Below are 25,396 nucleotides of genomic sequence, written 5' to 3'. Positions count from 1 at the left end.
GTTACAAAATACGAAGGTTAAAAAAAAAAAAAAACATACACACACATCCTCTTCCCCTAGAGCTTCTCTGAAATTACATTTCTATCATATTCTTTAACTACCAAAGTTTTCTGTGGCTTAAATTGTGTTCTTGCCGTCCTCAGCAGTAGAGCATTCTCAGAGCACTACAGAAACAAGCAGTGAGAACCCTCAAACACAGTTTCATAAACTTCTAATCTCTAGTCCTTCACGACTTCACCTGTGACGACAGCTGTAGACGACAGCTCTAGAATTTAGTTATTTCTCTACCTCCACTTTCCCTGCACTAGTCCCTACTCCACCAGCTTTTTAAAGTTTAAATAGTTCATCCTGCTTCAAAACGTCTGTTGAGAGGCATCGTTCTTTGGGAAGCATCCCATTTATCAAGCCTGCACCGCAGTGACACTACATGGCCACGTGCAAGCTGTGAGCAGAGGCACAGCACTGCAAGTCCTTCCAGCCGGAGGCTGCAGTGGAGATGTGGTGCACCACGAGCTGCCAGCCTGCACAACCTACAGCCACCACCAGACTACTTCATAGCTGCTCAGAACAAGCCACCTTGCAGCTCTCACACCAGCATTCAGACCTGGCAAGGTTTGTATGCACGATGGAAGAGTCTGCAGATACATAACCTAGAGCTGTAATGCAACCACAAAGCCTTCTCCAGCACAGCACGCAGAAGGACCTCCATGCAGATGCATTTTCTGAGCCGGTGGTGCAGTCAGAGGGCTGGGACATTTCTACCACGGAGGTCAGAGAGCTGGGAGGACAGCTTTGCTGAACTCCAGCCTCATTCCTAAATAACACAGTTCTTTGTTAAGGTAGTCTCCTGCTGCCTGAAAGGCTTTTTGGAACCAAAGCAGGTGGCATGAGAGAGGAATCCAAAATTAAATTATTCCAGTAGACCAACCCAGAGCATCAACTTTGCATCATTTTCCTTCTCAATTTCACCAAACATCGGAAGAAGACAGGGAAGATCTTGCCCTGTGAATCAAGAACACCTCGACGCAGTCTAGCAGTAGCTGAAAGGTATTTTCATAGTCTCTAAAGAGCCATGGGGACTTCTCTTCCATTCTTAAAATAGATTTTCTTATTTTGCAAATCTGGCAATGGCTTACTAGATAAGAAAGGGAGCCATAAACATAAACTGAGAAGGTACAAATTTCCCTGCAGTACAAGGCCAGAGTATAGAACCAGCCAAAAAACCATTTCACTATACAGCAGTTCATATTCAGAAAAAATACATTTTGCTGTAACATTTCCCTGAAAAATATACTAGCAACCAAAGTATTAAGAATAAAATGATAGTTTAATAGATATTAACCCTTCCTTTACTGCTGAGTTTTAAAGATATAATTACAATAATCTTTTTTTGTGACATACTGCAAGTCCTTGGCAAGAAGAATCAGAATGAACCAGACAACTACTGTATCAAATGAGTAATAGAGAAAATGAGATAATCTGGATAGTTACAGGTCTGCCAGCCTGACACCAATCCTGCACAATGTAATGGAATAAGCAATATGTAACATTATTTATAAAGTACAGACGCTTAATAAAGTAAAGTAAATGCCAGTACATGTGTGTATAAAAAATGCAGTGTCAACCTAGCACGGCAAATTTATTCTGATGGGATTACAGGTGTGGGGGTTAACCAGTGGTAATGCAAAACAGCTCAGCAGGCATTGGATTTGCTACTGTACAAGTTTTGACTATGTCAGAATGTTATAAAATCAGTATATTACTCTAAATGACATGAAAGTGACAAAAGAAAACTTCAGAAAAGAAGACTAATTGTAAATGGAGAACCAGCAGAGAAGGAGGCTGTATTCAGTCCAGGTCCCAGGTTTTGGCCTTTTGTCACTTCACCTCTTCTCCGGTGACTTAAGAAGATGTGAAATCATTACTGTGCAAGTGAATTAAAAATAGCTGAGCTGAAAATAACTAAGAGAGCAGGTGACTCTCCTTGGTTGGACAAGAGGGAATAAGCAAACAGCATATGCTACACCATAGCCAAACATTGTCCTATCGGTAGGCAAAAAAAAAAAAAAAACAGTATCCAACTGGATCTGTCAGAGTAAAGGGCTCCAGCATGGAAAAACATGAGTTTTAACAGCTCTGGGAGAACAGGCTGGAGTTACAGAAAATCACAGTGCAATAACATGGTAAAATGAACTACTGCAATCTTCAGAAATGTAAATAAGGCAACACTTTATTGGAATACAGAGGTTCTATTAGCTCTGGGTTTTGTGCCCACAATTAAAGAAAAACATTGAAAACATGAATGATGTTCAGAGAATTGACAGGAGACTAATCAAGGGACTGGAAATAAGCTTTCTAGTAGAAAAGACTGTTCATCTTATCAACAAGGAATCTTTCCAGAGACTTGATCAAAATTAGAATGCAATAAAGATGGGGAAAAGATGACTGACAGTAAACAACTCTTCTGTATTACAGACTAAAATTGTAAGATACAGTGCATTAAAGAAATCAGGACCTTAGATGGAAGTTGTGATCCCAGAGATCTGTGGAACCTACAAGGGTCACCGAGAGATCAGCATTCTCCCTCAGCCAGGTTCACAATAGCTCGGGTGCATACTGGAGGCAGTATGGCACGTGGAAGGGGCAAGACCTATAGAGAACTGCTCTCTACAGCTTAAGGAAAGTGAGGGAGCAGCATAACTTAGTAAAAAAGAGCAGAGGAAGTCAAAGAGAGGAGTCCCTGCTGCTGCCTGGACCACTGTGTTGCACTGTAAGTCTGGGACAGTGGACAGTAATATATGTTTGGGGTATTATAATGTTTGGGATAAAAACAGAATATACAGTTTAGAGTAAAACCATCAGCCTGTTCTGTCTGCACTCCCTGCAGCTGATAGATGGATCTTCTACAGGAGGAGGATGCTCTCGTGATCCGTGCTGTGCGGGGTGTATTAATGAGACCCACGCTCCAAAGCGTCAGCCGCAACAACAATGTTCTCCTGAATTAGGATGAGATCCAAATATCCATTTTCCTCAGCTCAGTTCTTGTGGAAGCTAATTTCTTCCTAATAAAGTTTCAAGAGATTAAACTTCAAATGTGAAATGTTAGCAGAAAAAGAAATGTTCAAAGGGCAGGGACTGAAGGAAATCATCCAAGTCCATCAAGTCACACTAGATGCTGGATAAGTCAATTAAAAGCAGTGAAAAATGCTCAGATGTGCTGAACAGGGCTATAGGTTTCTCATTAATTGCGACTGTACAGCAGATAAGACACATCCACTTAGCTTGAGAGGAAAGTGAATAGGAATATTCAAAGAAGCTTAAATATCATCCTTGGGCTGATTATCACAGTCTTTCCCCTAAAAAAGAGTTTCTCTGTCAGTGTGCTTTCCGCCCAGAAAGATGAAGGACACAGTTATTGATGTCCTCCCTTCTGTAATTCTTTTTAACTGTATGTATTTTTCTTTCACAAAGCCACAGAAGATGTGGACATGTCTCTGACCTCCTCCTTAGAGATTCATCAGCTAAAATAAATACTGTATGTGTGAGTAGGAAGATTAATTGCTTTGCATGGCTGCATTTAACAAATGCAACAAGTGAAATTAAATTCATTTACTCAGAGGACTTAATAAAATGGGTTTTGTGGCATTTCACTTTCCCTATGAGAAAGTCTCCTTCTATCAAAACTTGGAAGAATATTTTTTAAAACCATTAAACTAGAAGTATTGTTGTCAATTATCAAAATCAATAAAGTCTTGCAGAGATGCTTGTGACAGCTGAGGATTATTCTTCAAGCTGTTTAAATGCTTTACATTAACAAATACTTAAGTTTGTAAGAAGACCGTTATTACAAATGCTACAGATATCTTAATTGTACTAGTAAATTATATTGGTCCACAAATGACATTTAAAGTATGCTTAAATATTATACTGCTGATTTTGGTTCACTTTCCCCCTCATCTGCTGATCCAAAGACGCTAAGTTCATCTCTCAAGAGGATCTTGTCAGGGTAAAATGTCACTTGAGTAAAATCTTCAAGATTAGAAATGATTATTTTTAATAGCAGAGAGCAGGGAAAGGGCAAAGCAGCTTCCCTGAGGCAGGGCCAGTTCAGTGCAGGGCGCCTGGCACAGGCTGCAGCTGGGTGCCCAGCGCCACATGGGGGTACCCCTGCCGTGCTCTCCGGGGGACCAGGGCTGGCAGGACTGTCATTTTAGGGTGAAAGGGCCCAGATTATGTAAAATGGCTGGCCTTTGGTTAAATCTTACCCTTGCAACACCATCCACTTAGAAGGGCCAGTAACTCCCATTCAACTTCCAAGCCCAAAGGAACACTCCCTCAGTAAACAAAGGCCATTCTGACCAAGCCCCAAACAATCCAACCGATGGCAAGAATCCAAAATCACTTTACAGATAAGTGCCCTCTGATGGCAATATAAATTCAAAGAAAATAAACTACTGCTGAAGGTGCACGTTCAGATTTCTAAAATATTTATTCATTGCGCTCCCAGCTTTGAAACGAGCTCTGACTTAACCAGGAGCTTAACGATGCTGTTGGAAGGTGTCTGAATGCTGCTCCAGCATCCACGCAGACGAGAGGGACAAGAGTGCCAACCTAAGAAAAGTAATACAAATGAGCACACGTCAGGATGAAGAACACTGGAATGCAGCTCTGAATCACTAATCAAGAAATGAACATGGCATTTAAAAATACTGAAAAGATCCAACTACCATCTATTATAATTTATTGGCAAAGCTTCATGGGTTTCCCACAACTGTAAGGTTTCTCATGGTTCAAAATGCTTTCCTGTTGAAAAAGGCTGAGATAAAAGGTCAGGGAAATGGATATGACAGCACAACAGCGTAGGCAAGACGACAACCGTCACTCCATGGCTTTATTCCACGAGAGCTGACAAAACCTGCCAGATTTTCCTTATCTTTCTTTTCGCTAAAGAGGAGAGAGAACAAACGCTGCCTACCTGGAGCATGGTCCTGCAGCACAAGCTTTAACCAAGAGAGCAATTATCTTTCCAAATCACTCTACACACATTTCATAGAAGCCTTCACAACCCATGTAGGTGAATTCGAGCTTTAATGTTGACTGCAATAAAAGCAAAAACTATACATGAAGTTCAAACTAAACAATTTAATTGTTAAGTAGATTGGTTCACAGGAGAAAGGGCACATACAACCTGGAGGAAAACCGCCATTCATCCTCTGCCACTGTCTCTCTGCCTGTTTCTTCACTGAGCACTGAGTTAGTACACAAGAAAGGGGGAGGGAACACACACAAAACCAGTAGTGTAAAACTGAAATATTTGCACTGGGATGCAAGGCACCGGCAGCTTGCAAACGGAGGGCTGATCTTCAGCAGACTATGGGATTCCTGGGCGCTCCTGTCCGCCTCCTGTTCCCAGAAAGGAAAGCCTTTCTGAAACAATCCATCAAAGACTGGCAAATGGTAAAGATGAATTACCCCATCAGAGTGCCTGCCCATCTTGGCCTAGACATGCCACCTTTATTTAATCATTTTCATAAGTTACTTACTGCCTCATCTGTAAGTCTCCAGGGCTCTGGGAGCCAGGCTCGAGCTGATCTAGGCACTGTCCCAGGTGAAATGAAGCTGCAAATTAGAGCAGCATGAGCCTTGGTCGCATCTGAGCTGTTACTGTGCCTGAAGAGGGGACTGGCTCAAACAATCGGCAAACAATCTGGCTCATAATTAGTATTAAAAGGGAAATCAAAAGGAGGAGACAGACCGCCTTATGCAGAGAGGCTTATGGCCACCAGGCCACCAACATGCGTTGGTGGCCTGGTGGCCAAAAAAAAAACACACATAAAAAGCCAACAGCCCACATTATGTAGACTTTGGCATATCAGAGACAAACTGTGGCACCATCTATGAGGCTGAGCATGGCTGAAGCAAGAGCAGTAGAAATGGTTCATTAAAGCTAAGGTCCTCGCCAATACGTTCCAGATGATTTTGCTGCTCACCTTTCAGCAAAAGATACGGTTCTAATGCTTTTCCCTCTCAGAGTAAGTGGCCTGTGCTGCTATTTTGATCCGTTATGGTTAGTGCTGGCAAATAACACAACTCTTTATTTGGTGCATAAAAGAACTCCTGCTGTTATGTAAAGAACAAAAAATCCAATTACGAAGCTTTTAGACTTCTCCCCTAGCAGTAGCATTAGCAAACAAGCTAATCTGTGCAAAGCTCCCGCAAAGATAGTGGGCGAGGACTTTGTGGACCTCAGACGGTGCAGAAACTCTTTGCGAACACCACCGGGGCACGCTCTCCCTTCCCAGAGGGACGCCTGGCAGGCACCAAGGGCAGCCCGACCTCTTTGGACAGCTCTCCCTTCATTTCCTTGCCTCTCCAGAAAGAGGCCTCTCCGCCTGCCTCTCCGCTCTTTAGTTTTTCCTCTTTTACTGCCATTTTACTGAAGATCAATAGAATCCAGCTGAACACTGGTTAAGAAAACACAATTTATTTCTTCACACACAACTGGCAAACAATACCAGATATCATAAGAACGGGGTTCTAACCGCTGGTTCCAAACAAAATTTTGGGGCAAACCCTGAACTATTATTAGGAGAAACTGGGCATGACACTGTGCAGAATAGCTTTTTGAAACAGCAAAAAGCATCTCAGAATGATCTCTTACCAATATTTTTATACTTGCATTACACTAGGCACTATCTCAAGTCCAAATACAGCTTTTGTCAAAAAGCTGTATTTAGCTCTGTCCAGAATAAAACCTCTGATAAAGCTGTGCCAAACAAGTAAGTATTGGCAGCCTGATTCAAATCTCATGCAAGTTAATGCAGGTGCTAGTGAACTCTGTGAACCTTTGGATCAGGTTCCAGTTTGTTCGTGATTCTGAAAGCATGAAGTGACTCATAATTTTCTAGCTTTCCCTCGGTGGTTTTAGAAGAAGTGTTAAGTTACATGGGACTTCTCTTACAACTGTCAAGAATTAGGAAATCATACACATTTCCAAAAACAAGTGAAAGCCCCCAGATAAATTGCAATAACAAAATGAAAGGCATTATTTCTCTTGTATTAGCATACTGCACAGGGCTAATAAAAACACAACAGAGGAATCGGTCATTTGAAAGTCACTTATGAATTCTTTACACAGGACATCTCAATGTCTTACATGGCTGTTCGCTCGGATTGCTCCAGCTAATGAAGGACCGGCTGTAGGACACGAGGATATTCAGCTTCTGTTCTGGGGCACCCGAGCCCCAAGCCTCTGAGTGATAACGCAGCTCCTGCCACGAGGTCTGCTGGTGAGAGCTGAGCCCTCAGCAGCTTATTGCATGTGAAGCAGGGAATTCAGTTCTGCCTCCTGTGTCACCTTGAGTGAGAGATCCCTGGCTTTTGGTACAGCCAAGGAATCCAGAACCTGCCTTCTGCAGCTCACGGGCTGCCTGCAGGCCGCTTTCTGCTCACTTTGATTCCATACACCCCCCTCACTGTGCATTACACATCCGCATTTAAGTGCTAACTCCAGAGAAACAACTGGATTTGCACTCCTGAAAGGGAAGAGTAAATGAGCGAGGAAGCAGATCCTAAATGCAATGAAACCAGCAACATTCAGCACAAAATATGAAAATTAAAATATATTCAACAATATGCCCATACAGAGTCTGTAGAAGTTATTCCAGCAACTTAATTGAGCCCCCCATATAATCCGATTAACTTTGTGTTGTAGAACTGCAGCTGAAGCTGGCTTTCTATCCACTGCATGTGGTTAAATGGACATTGTTAAAGGACTCTTAAAGTGACTACAAATAAACACGGCTTTTGCTCTTCTTGTTGACAAATACAACATCACGAAGATATAGGACACTAAAATATCACACAATTAAAAGCTGTGTTCCAGGAAATCGATTACAAAATCGCTATCGATTTTGCAAAAGACCTGTGTTTCTTTCTTGGCGTGCTGTTCTGTAAGGGCTCATGTTTATAAATTATTCTGCCATGCAACCACTGAAGTTGCCGGCCCGTTCTGTCCCTGCGTGGCTGTGTTCAGCGTGCGTAGGAGAACCTGTGAGGATGCAGCGCAGCGCCCTGCAGCTCTATTTTCTTCCCCGAGAAGAACGCGACACAGATACCGACACAGGATATTTTTGTAGGGTGGGTGTTAAACCAAGCGAAATGCATCCACAAATGCTGTCGGTCCACAGCAGGCATGAGGCAGGTGAAGCTGGGCGGTTGGAAGGCGGTGGTGAAGCAGCACCGATGTCCCTGCCCAGGCACTGCTTGACCCCACAGGGCCCTGCTCTGCTCCCAGTGATGCCAGTTTTCCAACCCAATGGCTCTTAGGTGTGTTTTAAAGAAATGCAGCCCCATAGGCCAGCTCTCCCCACCTTCCTCCTCCAGCATGTAAAGCCATAATGCAAGGCAGCGTATGTAAAATAAAGATTAAACAGGCAGGAAACACTAAAAAACATCTGAAGAATAAATCGTACAAAAAAGCTGGGTTTGCTGGGAAGGAAAAAGCAGTGAGAGGACAGCACGCCAGGCAGGGTGAGCTGGTGTGGTGGCAGCCACGAGACCCATGTGGAGCCCAACGCCTGCATCGCTGACGCACGGAAGACACAGGACCAACGCCTCTTCCACGTGCACGCACTAACTCAACACCAAGTTACTATGGAAATAAAGCAGAATTCTTCCTATCACAATTTGGAAAAATAAGTAGAAAGAGTGGAAAACTAGAGAGACAAAATGTGGGAGAATGACCTTAAATTATGTTTAGCTGTGGACTATCTTTGCCTTCAGAGTAGTTTTAGTAACAAACCACATACGCATCTCCAGAATAACGTCACGATGTGGCTTGCTAATAAGCTTTTTTCATTCACTAATTAGCAATAAGCATTCATGTTATATCCTCAGTTAAATGGTGTCAGTAGTCACCACATTGTATTTTAATTCCATTTGAATTTAAAATCCCTATTTTAATTCTATTAGCTAAATGGTAGCCACTCCAGCTGAAACACTGGAAGCTTTTGTAAGACAAACATAGGTGGATGGCTTTCTCCTTGGTTCGTTCATGTGCTACCACCTTTACTTGATGTTCAGTACCCTCCCATACTGCTGTGATATCAAAAATGGATATACTTTCATATGAATAGACCTATGGAGCTCTCTTGACTTTGATTAAATTATGAGGATAGAAACAAGCAGGATTTGACCTTCTGGGTACATCCAGATAGAAAGAACAAGCTGCATGATATCTTGGAGTCAAATCTCGTGCATCTGGTCAGAGACTCCTTTCCCAAGATGAATTAAATTAGCCTGCGTAACAGACATCAGAGCAAAAAGCTTAATGTGTTTTGATGTTGAGATGAGCTACACACAATTTATTAGGAAACAAATAATCATACTAAATTACAGTTCACAGCTGAAAACAAGAGAAAGTGCCTTAACACTAATAGCTTTTTCCACCATACAGTTTCCAAGTACTCTCTCCATCCCTCCCTGGAGGCAGCCATGGGATGCAGTGCAGCACCTGCAGCAGCACCAGACAGAGGCTGCTTTGCCTCCTGAAACTGGTGGGCAGGCCACCTATGGGTTGCACACCATGCATCCCCAAAAGCCATCTGCATCCCTGTCCTGAAACCAGGATGCTCAAGGGGTTTGTGGCTCATCATTTCTGCTGTGGCTTGGCAAGAGCTTCTTACTTCACTGTTTCAGTGTCCTCCACAAACCTGCTGTGCAGCACACAGAGCCTGCACTCAACAGAAAGCAAGGTTGCTAACACTTAATAGTTAAAAATGCTAGCTCTGTGTATGCTGCCAGCATTACACTAAATTGTTTCTCATTGCAGGTTTGGGCTGATTTTGGCTCTCAGCTATGAATATGCAGTCCTCACTGGTCAGAAAATAATGCAAAGGGTACCTTGGAAGTCATAGAAAAAAAAAGTCTCAAATGTTTCTCTGTGTTTTCTTGGGGCAGACTTTATCAAAATTAAATTACAAGAAAGGTTAAAAAAAAAGAAATCATTATAAGTTCTAAAAGCAAAAATGGTTGGCCCCTCAATGCTCAGCTGGTACTGTAAAACTCTAAGGGCCACGTGACTGGAAGGAAATATATAAATTATTAAATGCATTACGGAATTGTGAGATGTGTATTTTTAGAAGACAGCAACAGATACTAGGTACAAAATAATAATCCTGACATTCCCCATTTCCGCATGTGGAAAGTGCTTGTTACAAGATCGCAGCAGCGGTCAATGTCAAGCTTTACAGCATCACAGAATGAATGCTCCTTCTGCATCGATGCAGTCTTGCCGTGCGCTTCTATTACATCACCTTTAACCACACGATCTCACACTAATTTTCCCGCAGAGCAGCTGTTTCAGTGCACAGGGTGGATGATACTCTGTGAGCAGCTCCCCCCGTCTGCTTTCTCATCCTTGTTCAAAGGACACGGCTGGATACTGAGCACTGCTGAGAGCCTCGGAGCACAGCCCGACTGTACGAGTCGCCGTGCTCCTGTGGGTACCTGAAGCTGCTGCCTGAGCCTGCAGGGCTGCCCTGTGCCCCGCAAACCTCCTGCTCATGGCGATGGGGCTCCCAAAGGCACATAACAGCACTACAGCCTCCTGTTCCAGAGGCTGACCTCTTGTTCAAATCCACCTGGGTTTTCAGGAGGGTGGGAGAAAGCTCGCAGCTGCTGGGATGGCCACCCCACGGAAAATCACGGTGCTCTGCTGCTTTAAAAGGGTCAGCATGTTTCAGAATGGGAGAGCATCAAAAACTAGTACCCTAGGCAGAGGATTGTGTTTCTTCCCACCTAGTCTTAACAGTTCTGAGAAGAAAATATTTATCAGGGAGCAGTTATAAACAGGAAGAACTTAGTTCAGGACCTACAGCTTGGCTGAGCAGAGCAAAGAACCAAAGAGCAGGTCTGGAAAACTCCTGGTGTGCCTGAAAAGCTCTATTTTTGCATTTGTGTTAGCTGGCCTGAGAAAAAAATGTCACCCCTACCTCCATACTGTGCTTTCTCTAAAAAACGATGTAGATGAGTCAGAAATTCTGGGCAATCCTGAAAAAGCCAAAAGCTACCACCACTCTGTGGCTTTGCAAAGCCAATCCTCCACCGGGAGCGTGGCGAGGCCTGGCCCAGGCTGCCCAGGGGAGCTGTGGGTGCCCTATCCTTGGCGGTGCCCAGGACCAGGCTGGGGGGATTTGGGCAGCCTGGGCTGTGGGCATGGTACCCTGACCATGGCAGGGGGGCCTAAGGGGGTTCCTTCCATCCCCAAAAAGTCTATGAGACTATGAAGCTCCTGTGAAAACATCACTCAGCAGGGACAGCAGGACACACAGAATTTCAGCTCAACTGCCCCATTTCACCGCAAGCCAACGGGCATTATCTGCTGGATGAAAAGAAGACCCACGTACATGCGCTTTGCCCTTCTTTTCTGCAGTAAAATAATAAGAAACACTAATTCTCTTCTGACTTGGAGGAAGAACCTATTTGGCTCCCAGATTTCTTTATTGTGCTCTCTGGTTTCACAGTTCTTCATGGAGTCATTGACTCCATGCATTGCCTACAACCAAGCATGTATGAGGACCAGAAACACATGCATCACCCAAAACAGTCTGCTCACCCCATTTCCAACCTAATCTGATCCAGCACAAATTATTCCAGTGCTCATTCTTCAGGGGGGACCAAGAACCCACAGGAAGTAAAAATTAAGCCCTGATACCACCTCCACCATGCTGAAGGTTTTTGAAAACTCAAATAACTCCTTCATGCTTTCCATTCTGCTTGCTGCTTGGAAGTTTCCAGGTGCACTGCTATTGTGAGAATAGACGATGATTATGGAGCAATCCCTCTGATCAGGGTGAATTCAAATGTTTATTTATATAAATCTGTATTTTATATAGACACATGCATTTATATAGGAAAACATACACAGATTGTGCACTAGAGACAAGGGCCGAGAATAGGTTTTGCACTCAGTGCTAAAGTGCTTTTCCTTAACCCCAAAGAAAGAAGAAGGCAAGTTCTCTGCTGTAAAGTAGCTAGAGAAAGAGGATGGGTAAAAGCTGATAGGTAGGTTCTGCAGATGATATAATATTCAGACTTATCAGTTCATTAGAAAGATAATGATCTCTTTTTTCTTTCTTGTCAACTATGAACTTCTTCTTAAAAGGGTATTGTATTTTAGGTAAGCATTTCTTAACAAGAACAAACTCATTGTATTCTGTTAATCTTATATTTCTATTAATACCAGCTATGTTTTTTCATGCTGTTCACCCCATGCTGCCAAAGTCAGTGCATTCAGACTAATGGACTAGAAAAATGCAGAGTATTTCAGGAAGGACACAATTTAGTTTTCTTTCAGGTTTCTGAGAGCTATTCTAAAGCTATAAAAAATGGTTCCCTCATTGAAGTAGAAAGGAAAATGCTCAAAATAGGGCTAAAAGGATGGGCAAGGGAATGGACTTCTCTGTGAAGAGTGACTAAGTAGGTCATAAAAGAGATGAGCTGGGGGAGACATGATACATATCTACCAAAACCTGAGCAGCACCGAGAGGACAAAGTGGGTTCAGATCTTCAACATCTCTAGCGCAACGGGGGCTTCAGCCCAATGGGGTATCAGAGAACAATTTCTGACAACACAAGACATTGATACCACCCCTCGGTTCCTCTGCGAGTAACCCCGTAACTTATTATAAGTTTAGTGTGACTAGTCAGGATCAAACCTAGCAAGAGTAATTAAGATTTATCTAATCTCAGACTAATCTGACAGCCAACACAGAAGAGCTTTTTCTGCTTTATCTAAATCTACTAATTATATAATTATATATATAATAGCAATCTATTAAAATGTAATGATATAATAACCAAATCTACCAATTATACCAATTGCAGGAGTTGCACAGAAGAAGGTGCAAGTCCTGAGAACCCCCAAGCCTCCTTTCCCAGTACTCTTGCCCTCAGTTTGTTTCCTGTTGTCAGGCAGAGGCTGAGGAGGTGAAGGGGCAGGCACGGCATCGGAGGTGAGAAAGGCGACCACAGAAGATTCTTTCTGCTAAGAAAGAATTCGTAATATTGAAATGTGGAAAAACAAAACAAGACAAAACCTACCTTATACATCACTGTATAAGGCAACAAAGAAACCCTAGGAGTATGCTCAAGTAGCGTATTCTGAATGAGGCACATAGACCTCAATGTTTCTAAAGGCAGCTATGGACTGGGGCCAAACCCAATGACAACCAATGTAATCCCATTTAGCTCCACGTGCTTCAGATTTGCCATAAATTAAGCAGCCCTTTAAGTTATTGCATGAAACATGCACTGTGCAAGCAGGGCAATCACTTAACTGTATTGGAAACCCTTTTCTTTGCTGTTTCACACAAACTCGGTTAAATGGAGGAACAACTGGGGTGGGGGCAGGGAGGAAGCAAATGATAAAAACAGATTCTTTCCCCCTCCCCACGGATAATAATTAATCAAGAATTACAAAGAGAGCCATTCCCAAACTAAGATGTCTTGGACAAAGACTAAATGTGCTGTGACACTTTGCATCACACCTATTTATGCTAAATCTGTCCACATAAAAATAGCAGCGCTGATTAAAGAATGCCAGCAGCCCTTTTGCTCTGACTGGCAGTTCCATGGTCTTAATTTTTAACTTGTCGAAGTTAACATATTGTTGCTATTATAAATGGAAATGATCATCCAGCAGCAGAGTGTTAATGACATCCCATTAAAAAGAGTGCCTTTCCCTGGCAGAATGAAAACTCAGGCACCAGTTAGCCTTGGGAAATGCACAGAAATACCTACTTTAAAGGGTTTCTGTGCACATATTTAAAAGCTGATGTGCTAGCACAGGCAAGCATTTCAGTGCTCATTTTTAGTGCGCCCTTTCACACATACTTCTGTAGGAATCCTGAAATGAGGCTTTACTAGAGAAAATCCTCCAGTACTTAGAAAAACACTGCAGCAGCCCCTGCATCCATGAAATAATGAATAAAGAAAACCACATGTGATGGCATTAATATGAAGAGGAAGAGAAGAGGAAGAGAAGAGGAAGAGAAGAGAAGAGAAGAGAAGAGAAGAGAAGAGAAGAGAAGAGAAGAGAAGAGAAGAGAAGAGAAGAGAAGAGAAGAGAAGAGAAGAGAAGAGAAGAGAAGAGAAGAGAAGAGAAGAGAAGAGAAGAGAAGAGAAGAGAAGAGAAGAGAAGAGAAGAGAAGAGAAGAGAAGAGAAGAGAAGAGAAGAGAAGAGAAGAAGAGAAAGAGGTGCTCTGCTCTAGTGACGTTTGTACACCACAAGCCATGTGGTTATGCAGTCTGTATCACTGTGTGGTTACAAAATCCAAGGTGTCTATGTCCTAGCACCTCTCACATAAACCGTTACTCTGTTAAATATTGGTAAAAAATGTTGTTTGAAAATATCATTGTCAATACCATTTTGAAATTCTCAGAAAGCAAGGGATGGATCTGCTTAGCTGTCACGCCAAAAAGATACTAGAAATCATAGGTGTTGATGGCATTCCTGACCCAATTTGTTTCGATGTGTAAGCCCCATCTTAAACACTCCAACACTCTCTCGTGTAAATAAATAAGTTTTGCTTGGTTGTAGCCCTTTCAAAATATTATTAAACATTGGAAAGTTATTAATATAACTTTAATAACTTTTTAAATATAACTTTATTAATATAACTATAATGGCAGATCTCCGTGGATCCCCACTCCTCCCTTCTTGCTGTGTGCCTGCCCAGGAGGGAACCAAGTTGCACAGCCCCTCCAAACATCATGACAGCCCCTGAGACATCGCTCACCCATCCTCGGCCTCTGGCTTTCCCAGCAACCGGTGGGGATGAAGCCCACTCCTCCTCCTCCTTCTCCTCCTGCATGTAGCCACAAGCATTACAAAACCTTCTGGTACAAGCCAAACACTTCTGGGGTGTTGTCACTCAACAGGAAGGCAAAAAGTAAAAATGAGTATTTCCCCCAAAAATCCCTTTGAGGGTCGTTCTGCTCTTCCATCATCATAAAGAACTCCTTCTCTTCATTTCATACTTTCATGAATTTGTAATCAGCCTGTCCCCAGCATTCACTCAGAACATCACAAAGTACTCGAGTAACCCGTTCATCTCACCATCTCACTGCATAGCGTGGCAAGATACCTCCTGCTACATCCCTGAAATGCACATGACAAGCAGACATCCTCGCTTCTTCTGCTGAAATGGCTGAGCACGAGGAGGAGCATGCAAATGCCCAGCAAAGATGAAGAAGAGATGCACGATGCCTGGCAAGTTAGTACCAGCACCCTTGCTGCTAACGGGTGCTCCTCCATGGAGCATCTGTACACCTACGAGCTGCCAAAAAGCACCAACCATTTCTAAAAACACTTCCTGTGCAGTTTGCAAGGCCATGGAGCAGGTTACACGGCGGGATATTTTTGCCAGGAAAAGAGACAGACCACTTTGTATTTCTGGTTCACGATCAATACCCAGCCTACAAGGCACCGGGGAGATAAAACTGCATTATTGCTGCAGGAGAAGGCACTGATGGCGTTAGGAAAAAATCCCTCACCATATAAGGGCTGCGAACATTTTCCCACTTAAGACAACGTGTGGGATCATATTCACAGACACAGAAATATGTTCTGTTCCCTGACACCCACAAGTCCTAGAACACCGGGCTGAAGTGCTGGCAAGAATAAGAACCATTTGTTAAGTACAAAAAATGTCTCACATAATTAGAGAACTGCTGAAAGCTACCAATTTAGTACTCAGGCTTTAAAATTTAAGAATTCTCATTGTAACAACAGCTCAGGCTCCGGTGCGCCTAGAGATGGGAACGCCTAACACACGCACCATGCGGCTCCATCGGCGTACCAAGGCAAAATTAAACCAAGGAGACTTCGTCACCACTCAGCCAACACCTTGAGCAGGTTTTATGGCAGTGACGAAGGGAAGCTGCCCTGCAGGCGCTGTGAACGTCTCACCAAGTGTCCCCCGGGGAGAAGAGCAGCCCCTGCCTCACCGATGCACCCCATGAAGACCCAGCACCAGGTAGCAATGAAAGAGTGCCCATCAGAGCAAGGGAGGACAGCGGTGATGGTCCCTCACATGGCCCATAACACAAAAAAATGTGAATCCATTACAGAACTGGGTTCCTCCAAGAGCAGGGTCCGGCATGCCGTGCTTCTTCCAAGTTTCCTTAACTCAGTTGAAGTCAAATTTCTAAAAGTGAAACGAAGACAACAAAGCAGTATTTTCAAGCCAGCAGCTGAAAAACACTCCAAGCCAACCCCAGCTCTCAGCAATCCCTGGGGAGCGCTGACACCCGAGGGCAGTGGCTGCAGCCCACTGACGCCACTGCTGGCGCACGCGCGTGCAACGCCACTCACGATGCCGTACAGCATGAGCGTCCGAGATCACATGGATTTCTCTTGATCAAAACGCTCCTTGAAAACGTATTTTATACCTGCAAGCTCGCTCTATTGATTGCTCTATTTTTAGTCCACGCCGTATCTCTGAAGCATCAAGCTTCGGTGAGAAACTGAGCATCGCAGATTCCACAGGCGTGCCTTTACACCCTGAGCACATCACTGCAAGAAAGAGTCACGACTGGCAACCGACGTGACATAAATGCTGTACGTTTGTTCCCATCACGGGCGCTTGCACAGCCAGCACAGCCCCACAGGAGTCCCCCCGACTGGTTCACATGTCTGAATAAACCCTGTCATTGTGTTTCACCCAACCAAGACAGATTCCAATTTTTTCTGCCCATTGTCCCCTGCCTCCTGTGCTTGTAGGCTGATAAACCTGCTTTCCTCAGGTTCTCTTTGTTCCAACTCTCATTTTCTTTCTCCCCAGCAAAATATTTGGAAAAATAGCGTTTCCCTCCAATAGGCTTGAGGTCCCATAGCCGTGTATCCACTTCACTCCGGGCAGCGCATTAACTAAGGGACGACAGAGCTCTCCTCCCCTGCTCCACCACCTCACCACAGCCCTGAGAGCTGCTCGGGGCTGCTGCCCCTTTGCTTCCACACTCCCACACTCGGCTGCAGATCCACAAGCAGCTGCCTCCCCTTCAGCCCAGCCCAGCCCAGCTCCGTCCACACTCTTCCTCCTGGGCTTCCACCACGCCTCTGCCTCTTCCAGGGCTCTCAAACAGCTCGTGCTCGAAGGCGGGTATCTGCCCCACGGAGATGCACAGTAAAACATGTGGGATTTAGCTGCTATCAACAAATTTCTGCATTCCAAGGGAAAAAAAAAAAAAAAAAGAGAGAGAGAGAGAGAGAGGGAGATCTGACAGAAAGCTAGCAGTTCTAAAGGACTTGTGCTAGGATTTGATGCAATCTGCCGTGCCGGCAAATTAAAGCCTACAGAAACCATGCTAAAATTAGAGAGAGCTGAGCTGAAAACCAAAGACTCACGGTGGCTGCTGCAAATCCTTAAACGTGGCTTAATGCAACATTTCGGTGCTCTGTCTGAGCTCGGCTTACGCCCACCAAGGCCGTTCATTTGTGCTGTGAAGTAGCACCGACCGCTTCTGGGACAGTTTTCCACCCCACACCTCCCATGGCTACCAATGTGGCCTTTCAGACACCAACACAGCAGCCCAGCCTATGTTCGAAGCACCTGTGATGGCCCCGAAGGAGTTGCACACCCTATTTTGGGTGAACACTTCCCCTACGCCCCCCACAGAGGGTCTGACTCCAAGGCAGCCGGGTGCAGGCTGCCCATGCGGGGTCCCCTGGCACAGCCCCAGCGAGGGGTCTCCCACCCAGCCCACCACATCAGGATATGGCCCTGCGTTAGCCAAAGGTCTTGCACACCATGGTTCCACATTTCTGGAGCATGGCAAGACCTCTGCTGGACCCAGGGGGCCCCAAGAAGCACCCCCCAGGCGGCTGCCTGCTCTCTCCCTCCCGAGCTCCTGCTCTCCGCATGCTGCGGTGCCTCGATCCCTGTGCTCAGGGCTTGGGATGCAGTTCAGTGCTCTGCTGGATTTCACATCACTGCCACCTGCTCTCAGCTCAGTGTGCACACCACCACGGCTCCATACAGACGCAAATGCCCCCGGGGCTATTAATTGCTCATTAATCAGAAGTTTTGTGGCTTTACCAGCATGCACACGCTGCCGCCTTGAAATATTCCAGAGAAAACGGGCAACCTTCCTTTCAAAATCCCATTTGGTAAGTAACTGCTACTCGATCCATTTTTTAATCAGTGGTTAAGAAGCGTTTATAAATTCCTGTGGGACAAAGGAGTGATGAATTTTGACCTCCTCCTTTCGCTGGGCTCCCGCAGTGGTGGCAGCGGTGCCCGTGCCATGTCCCGCAGCTGCCTCCCGCCGGGCTCTGCAGAGAGCAGCGTTTGCTTCCCAGCTGCCGGGCCCGGCTTGGGAAGCACCCGGTGCACAGGGTGCAATTAGCTGTGATGGCCTCTTCTTCGGGAACTGCAGGAATTGGTTTCGTGTGAAGCCAGTTTTAAGTTTTTCACATTGTTTGTATAATAAAAATGCGCAGCAAAGCTCCCCTGTGAGCTGTCTATAAAGCACCACTTGCATCACTGAAAAGCGGTTTTATGCATCAAACACTGACCAAGGTTAAAGTTCGCAGGGACATCAAGCTAGAACAACCCACCAAGAAATTTGACGTGAAGGTCATTGATTTCATGCAGGTTTTTTAAAGTGTGCACTGCTGGAAAACGAGGAAACCTCCGTTCACTAGGATTGCATGAAGAGAAAAATGCATGACCTCCCCAGGAGGCTGGCTCCCGATCCTGCCCATAAAACACACACCTATGAACCCAAAGGAGCATTAAAATTCTTGAAAAAGAGGTCATGCTTTCCAAGATGCGCAATCTATCTACGATTACGTAGGTACCGAAATAAGCTGTTCCTATTTCTTTAACAAGTCTTGCTACTTCCAAAAAAGTGGCTGCAATATGCGACGTGGAGGTTGCCATGGCAAGCATACATTCCCTGTCGAGTATCTGAGCAAGCAGATGCGTAACAGCAAAGCCCACAAGATTAAGTCACTTCTCCTGCCATGGAACAATGGGGAGGAAAGCGCTTGGTATTTCATCTCTTCCCAAAACCGAAAATCGCTCACAGCACCCGAGCTTAACACCAAGGACGGCACGTGGCCGGAGGCTTTAGCCGAAATTCCCAGATGTGCAAAATGAAGGGGCTGCACGGGAGTTCCCGCACACCCGAAGCGCCCAGCACCTGCGTCCCCCCCGAGCAGGGAACCTCCCCCGGCACGACCCCTCCCCGCTCCAGCCTCCCGGGAGCCCCGGGCGCGGGCACGGAGCCTCCCGTGCCGGGGCTGGCAGCGGCTGCGGGGGGAGCCCGGAGCCGTGCCGGGGTTCCCGAGCCTCCACGCCGGCCCTGCAGCGCCGGCCGCGTTTAAAACCCCGGCCGTGGCGGCGGGCGGCGGCATCCCCGGGCTCGCATCCCTCGGCTGCGCCCGGCCACGGCTCTCCCGGGTGCCGGTGCCCGCGGAGAGCCGGCAACGGGTGCGGAATTTTCCAGGGGCTGCGCCCAGCACCGCGGCCGGGCCGGGGGGCGACGGCAGCGCCAACCCTCCCCGAGCGCCCTGCGCCGCCGGTGGTACCCGGGGAGCGCCGGGGAGGGGCCGCCCCCAGCAGCCCCGCGGAGGCTCGGAGCATCCCTGCGGGGCTCTGCCCCCCGCTCCCTCCCCCGTCCCCCTGTCCGTCCATCCCCCGTCTGTCCGGCCGGTACTCACGCTGCAGGCGGGAGCGCGCATCCACGCGCGGCCGAGCCGCCGTCCGGGGGGGCGCGGAGCCTGCGGGGGCGCCGCCGAGGGCTGCCCGCGCCCGGGGCTCGCCGCCCGCCGGCCCCGCCGCGCAGCGCCCGGCCCGCCCCGCTGCGGGCGGCGCCCGGCCACAAAGGCGGCGGCGGCGGCGGCGGCGGCGGCGGCGGCAGCGGCGGGGCGGGACCCGCTGCGCGCCCGCGGTGCGCTCCGAGGCGGCGGCGGCGCAGGGGCGGAGCGGCTCCGGGCGGCCGCGCCCTCCCCGCGAGGGATGCGGGGCGCGGGGATGCGGGGATGCGGGGCGCAGGGGTGCGGGGCGCAGGGATGCAGGGCGCAGGGGTGCGGGGCGCAGGGATGCGGTGCCGCCCCGACGGGACGCGCCGAGGCCGGGGCATCCCCGCGCTGGGGGCTCGGAGGCGCCGTTGATGCCGCTTTCCCTCTCTGCCTCCCCCTGCGCTCCCCCCTCCCGTGAGGCCGGAGCTATGTTTCTGCTCCGGGGCTAAGCTGAGGGCCCGGCGGGGAGGGCGCTGGGTGTCCCCCGGGAGCGGCGGGGCACGGGGACAGCTCCCCAGCCTCCGGGTTGAGCCGGGAGAACGCGGCGGGGGCGCTGGGGCAGACCCCGCATAGGGTCGAAGACCATGGGGCTGCAGCCCTCCAGGTGCTCTGACAGCAGCTCCCACAGCTGGTGGGGCAGGGACCTCTCAGGGGTGTTCCCCTTTGCTTCCCTCTTCATCTCCAACTGCCCCAAAGCTCTCAGCAGCAGCGCTGCCACCTGGCCTGGCACGTTGCTGGCCGCCCGTCCTGCCCGCTCAGCCTCGAGGGCTCACTGTGTGCCATGAGGCCACCGCCTTGTTCTCCCAGCACCGCGGCGTTGGCCAAACATTGGGTAGGGAAAGGGGTTGGTAGGAGCTGGAAGAGGATCACGAGAGGGTTTATACCTGCGCTGAGTTCTCCACCCCTGTTGGATTTGACTAATTCCTTGGTGGAGGTGACCTGCACCCGGGCTGCTCCTGGCCTCTCCCGCTGTCACTGTGTGTGGAGCAGGGGCTGAAATCTGCTCTGGGCTGGGTTTTGCTTCCTGTGACACGATGTGAGATCTTGGCTGCTGTCACCTGGCTGGCCCCTTTTGGACACACTCACTAAGTTGGAGATGGGTTTGGCCTTTGCTTTGGTGGAATTATGACTACAGAGGGTTTTTGCTTCTTCCAGCTTCAGGGTTGTCTGTGGCTATTCCGAGACACACGACTTTTTGTCAATGGGAGTGCAGGGGGAGGCTGTGGAGGCAGCAGCCCTCACTCCCATCCATGGGATGGGTGCGTGGGGGCCTCAGAAGTGCCAGAGCTAAATGTGAGGGCTGGAAAATGCTCATGGCTGAGCCACTCAGCCGGATTATGGGCTCTGATTTAAGCAGAGTGACTTTGGTGCAGGTGAGCACTGGCTGTGCCAGCGGGAAGCCCCCTGCACCATGCCAGGGCTGTGGCACTGCTGGAGGTGGGCGGCAGGATTGGCTCTCCTGGCTGTACTGCTGCCTTGGGCACAGCCGCTTGGGTTTCCCAAGTAAGCACAGGCTGATTTATTCTAGTCTTGGGTTTTTGCACAGCTTCATTGGGTGACAACCAGCTGCTGCCTCACCCCGTGCCGCGGAGAGCAGAGGATGTGTTTGCAGTGAAAAACTCCGGAATCGGCCTCTGGCGATCACTAATGAAACAGCCTACGGTCAGGCCAGGAGTTGGCATCCCTGCGAATGAGGTTTGGGAGAAAAGCCTGCTGCTTTTGTTAGCTGCTTATCAGCGAATGTGTGTTGTTGGTCCTGTTTACAGATAACGTTGAAGTGGTTGCACATCACACAAAGAGCCTCAGGAATCACAGGAGTTTCATCGTGGTTTCACTTCCACTAACTGCAGCAGGGACGTGCCAAAATGAGGCTAGCGAAGAGCAGGCCAAAATAGCTGCTTTCTGAAAAGATGTGGGTCCAGGGTATATCCCTGCTATCACACTGCTTCGTGCGCAAAGTCAATTAGCTGGGCTTCAGCATGGGGAGTCGAACCTATTTTCACTGGCACATACATATAAATAACCGCACTCCATACTGATTTCTATTCATTCGTACATCTGGCTAATTAAAGTTTTAAAATCATGAAATTCCTTCAGCAGATTTTAGTGGAAAGCTGAGTGTGCTCCTTGCGTGGATTCCGCAAACCTGGGTTCACTGCTGGCTGCTGGAGTTACACCAGCATGGCAAACCAGAGCACGTGCTTCAGACTGATAACCCCGATTTTTTTCTTCTCATTTTTAAAGTGCCTGAAATATATGGGAAAGTAGTGGTTACTAATGGCACAGTTCCTTGCACTTAATAAATGGCGGTGCTACATAGCTTTAAAAATTTCCCCTGTAGAATTCCCGATCTATTTTTTTTCCTTCTGGTTGCGCTAAGTCTTCTCAAGTGCCACTTCATCTGCTTCTAGACAACGCCAGCCTCCCTTCCTGAAGGCTTTCAGGTTGAGAGGAGCGGATGAGTCATGGGCTGTGGTGGTGGAGATGGGGGCTGATTTTTGGGTCACCCTCTAAATAGGCCAAGGCTGGTGGCTGTTAAAAGTCCCCCTGGCCGCGAGCCAGTGCCCGTGGCTCCAGCTGGGGACTGTCAGCGCGGGTTCTGGCAAAAAGCATCAGTAACTTCTGAAACAAGAAGTACCAAGAGCAGACCTTCCTCCTGGGGGTCCTGGGGAGAAAAAGCAGGGCAGGGAGGGTGGCTGGGCAGGAGCAGCCCTGCCTGAGCCAGGAGTCAGCTCATTGCTGCACTGTCACCATCACTGGCATCATCACTGCCACTGCCACCATGACCATCATCACCACTAACTCCATCACCACCATCGCCACTTCGTGTCAATGCAACGGCACGCATGTGCAGCCCAGAGGCAGCCAGTGCTTACCTCTTTTCTGACATTTTGAAGAAAAAAAGCTATGAGATCTATGAGGTCTGTTAGTCCTTGAAAAAAATCTGGGCAGAGTGAGGGTGCTGAGGTCTGGTCTGGGTGCTCTCCGGAATAATGTTGGATATCAGCATCCCTGTGCCTTGTCTCAGGTCCAATTTGCATGAAATAGGTCAAAAAAAAATGAAGTTATGTTGTATCAGACCAAGCACGGTGCTGAGATGAGCCAAGGTGCTTCTCCATTTACACAGCCACATGCAGATCTTTTTTTAAAAGCCCTTAAAATTGCAGGCATCCCGCTGGGATGCTGGACATGCAGTGCTGGGGCTGGTGTCGGGGGAGCACCGAGTGCCCCCACTTCCATCCCATTTCCTCGACGCATGGAGCTGCCGCCCATGGCCGGACACCCGGCGCCCAAAAGCCCTCGCTCCTGTTTCATTGCAGCCCAGAGAAGGCTGAGCTCTTCAGGTCGATCCAGCAAAAAGTATTCAAATGTCTGCTTTAAACCTAATTACAGCTGTCTCTCAAATCCATAATTTCATCTAAATTTGCCACAATTCATGCATGACCTTCCCTGCCAGAGCCGCCGTGTGAAGAACAGCTGAAGGTCACTCCCAACTCCACTGCGAGCACAGGGAAATTAGTGTGGCTTTGATGCAGAGGCTTCCCACCAGTGTTTTGTGTCAGTGCTGGCAGAGTTGCCGGCTATTACATTTTTGCTGTACCTCCCATCAAAGCACACACACGGCGCTTTCCACCGAGTGCAGGAGGAAGCGAATTCGGCTCCCCTCCTCTGCTGCAGTGGGCTGCACTCTGCAGCAAGCGTGTGTCAAAAATACATTGCAGACACTGCAGCAGTAACAAGTCCTCGCCACGTGCTCCAGCGTGTTCCCACACAGGCAGTGGGTGTTTGTCCCTCTTTGTGTCCCTCTGCCCCTCGGGGTGCAGCTGCAGCACGTACCGTGGGGCGAGGTGCAGGGGGGCAGTGTGGCCGAGCCCCCATTGTGGGTGTTAATGCCCGCCGTGGCTCTGCACCCCAAAATACTCCGCATCCCGAGGTGCAAAAGAGCACGAGCAGTGAGTAGTAACCCCACGATGGATTTGTAATGAATTGGCAATAAGAGCAGAGACTGTGCCAACCACAAGGAGGGTGCTGGGCAGACCTTTGGGGGCAGGCTGGGGGTGCAGCGAAAGTCCCATGCAGGCTGGCCCCAGGTGTGGGAGTGCAGCGGGGCCCCACACTCCGTGCCCAGCAGCAGCAACAGCATCAGATAGAGCCTCACCTCCCCACACGAGCCCACGGGATGCTCAGCACCATGCCTGTGTACCGAGTAGTGTGTGCACTGGGCAGGGGGCTCGGAGAAGCTGCACCAAGGGAAAAGCCTCAAAGGAGGACGCAGCGACAGGAGCAGGCTCTCTGCTCCCCCGTGCTGGAGTATGTCCAAGGGCAAGCACCTCGTCACAGACACGAGCAATGTAAACCAGCTGCCGTGATCCACTGCTACTGCTCCCTCAAGGCTCACTGCCATGGGCAGTCCCGCTTGCAATGTCCTGGGGAGCTGCAATTTTCCCACTCGGGACTCTGTCCGTAACACACCTTTCAGCTTTTTTTTTTTTTTTTAATATCTATTTTCCTGACATCCTCTTATTATTCACAGGTCCCAAGCTATCAGAGACACTCCAAGTCATTTCTGGGGTTCTGGCAGTCTGACAACTCGCCCTCTTTGTGCCTCTGGGGGTGGTTTGGGGCCATTACCCCACAGCCTGCCCACCCCGGCCCGCAGCACTGCCGGCAGGGCCGAGGAGCAGCCCAGCAGCCACCCAGGTTCTGGTTTATTGCTGTCTTGTTAAGGTTATTTTGCAGCAGGGGTGATATTTGCAGCAATCAAATGTATACACAGTAAAGGGCTTTGCTGTTATCAACCCCCTGAGCCTTATTTTGGTATTCAACCAACCATAGAAACATTGATTTTTTTTGCACATATTTAATACCGTGAACCTTATCCCTTATATAAAGGAGGTGTGTATATATAAATATATTAAATGTGTTAAAAACACAATAGGTGATGGTGGCATGGGCCTTTAGGGACGACTTAGCAGAAACCTCAGCTCTTCCTCAGCCCTGGGCCATCCCCCAGCCATGGACATTTATGTCCCCTAAATATGTCAGTGGGCTTGCAGGCAAGAAAGGAAAGAAGCCAACAAACTCATAGCATTGATCTGGGTGGCAAAAACTCAGCCACCCTGCCTGTGACCACAGCCGTAGCCCACCCTGCTCGGTCCAGCTTGCCCCGAGGTCACTGCCTGCATTTCCACCACATTTAATGTGAGGTAGGTGGGAGATGGAGGAAACTTTCTCTGCATTTTTATTTTTTTTTTTTTGTCTAATACCCTCTTAGCATTTAAAAATAGAGCTGTTACTAAGCAATGGCAGTAAGTAGAAAGCAAAGCCTATTGAGGATCATTTCTGTGAACAGGTATTTTTCCCAGCCTAAGTACTGTAAACATTGTGGGTTGACAAATTATGAATCAGAGCGATCCTTCCCCATCACAAGCTGCCCCTGTTCCCATTATCCCCAGAGAACAATAGCAGTGATGATCAGGAGATGTTTATTTTTGCTCTGGCTTTGAACACCTGGGTTTGCAGGTCAGATTCGCAAGCCTTTCCGCACAGTTTAAGATCTTTAAAAAATAAAATATAAATATAAAA

At 47.8% G+C, this 25,396-nt stretch overlaps 1 protein-coding gene across 10 annotated transcripts in view; it reads right to left on the bottom strand.

Annotated features, from left to right (window-relative positions):
• The window catches only part of LRRC7 (leucine rich repeat containing 7), a 175,963-nt gene that overhangs the window by 140,560 nt on the left and 10,007 nt on the right, over window positions 1-25,396 (bottom strand). The window contains exon 1 of one of the 10 annotated variants that reach the window (XM_084527466.1): window positions 19,730-19,808. The exons of the other annotated variants lie outside the window; for them this stretch is intronic. The gene's annotated coding sequence lies outside the window, so the exon portion shown is untranslated. Of the gene's footprint in view, window positions 1-19,729; window positions 19,809-25,396 lie in introns of those variants that run through there. 10 annotated transcript variants of the gene reach the window in all.

This window comes from Aythya ferina (assembly GCF_964211825.1).
Source record: "Aythya ferina genome assembly, chromosome: 8".
NCBI classification, from domain to species: Eukaryota; Metazoa; Chordata; class Aves; order Anseriformes; family Anatidae; genus Aythya; species Aythya ferina.
Note: the sequence above shows the minus strand (reverse complement) of the source record. Positions and strands in the feature narration are given on the sequence as shown.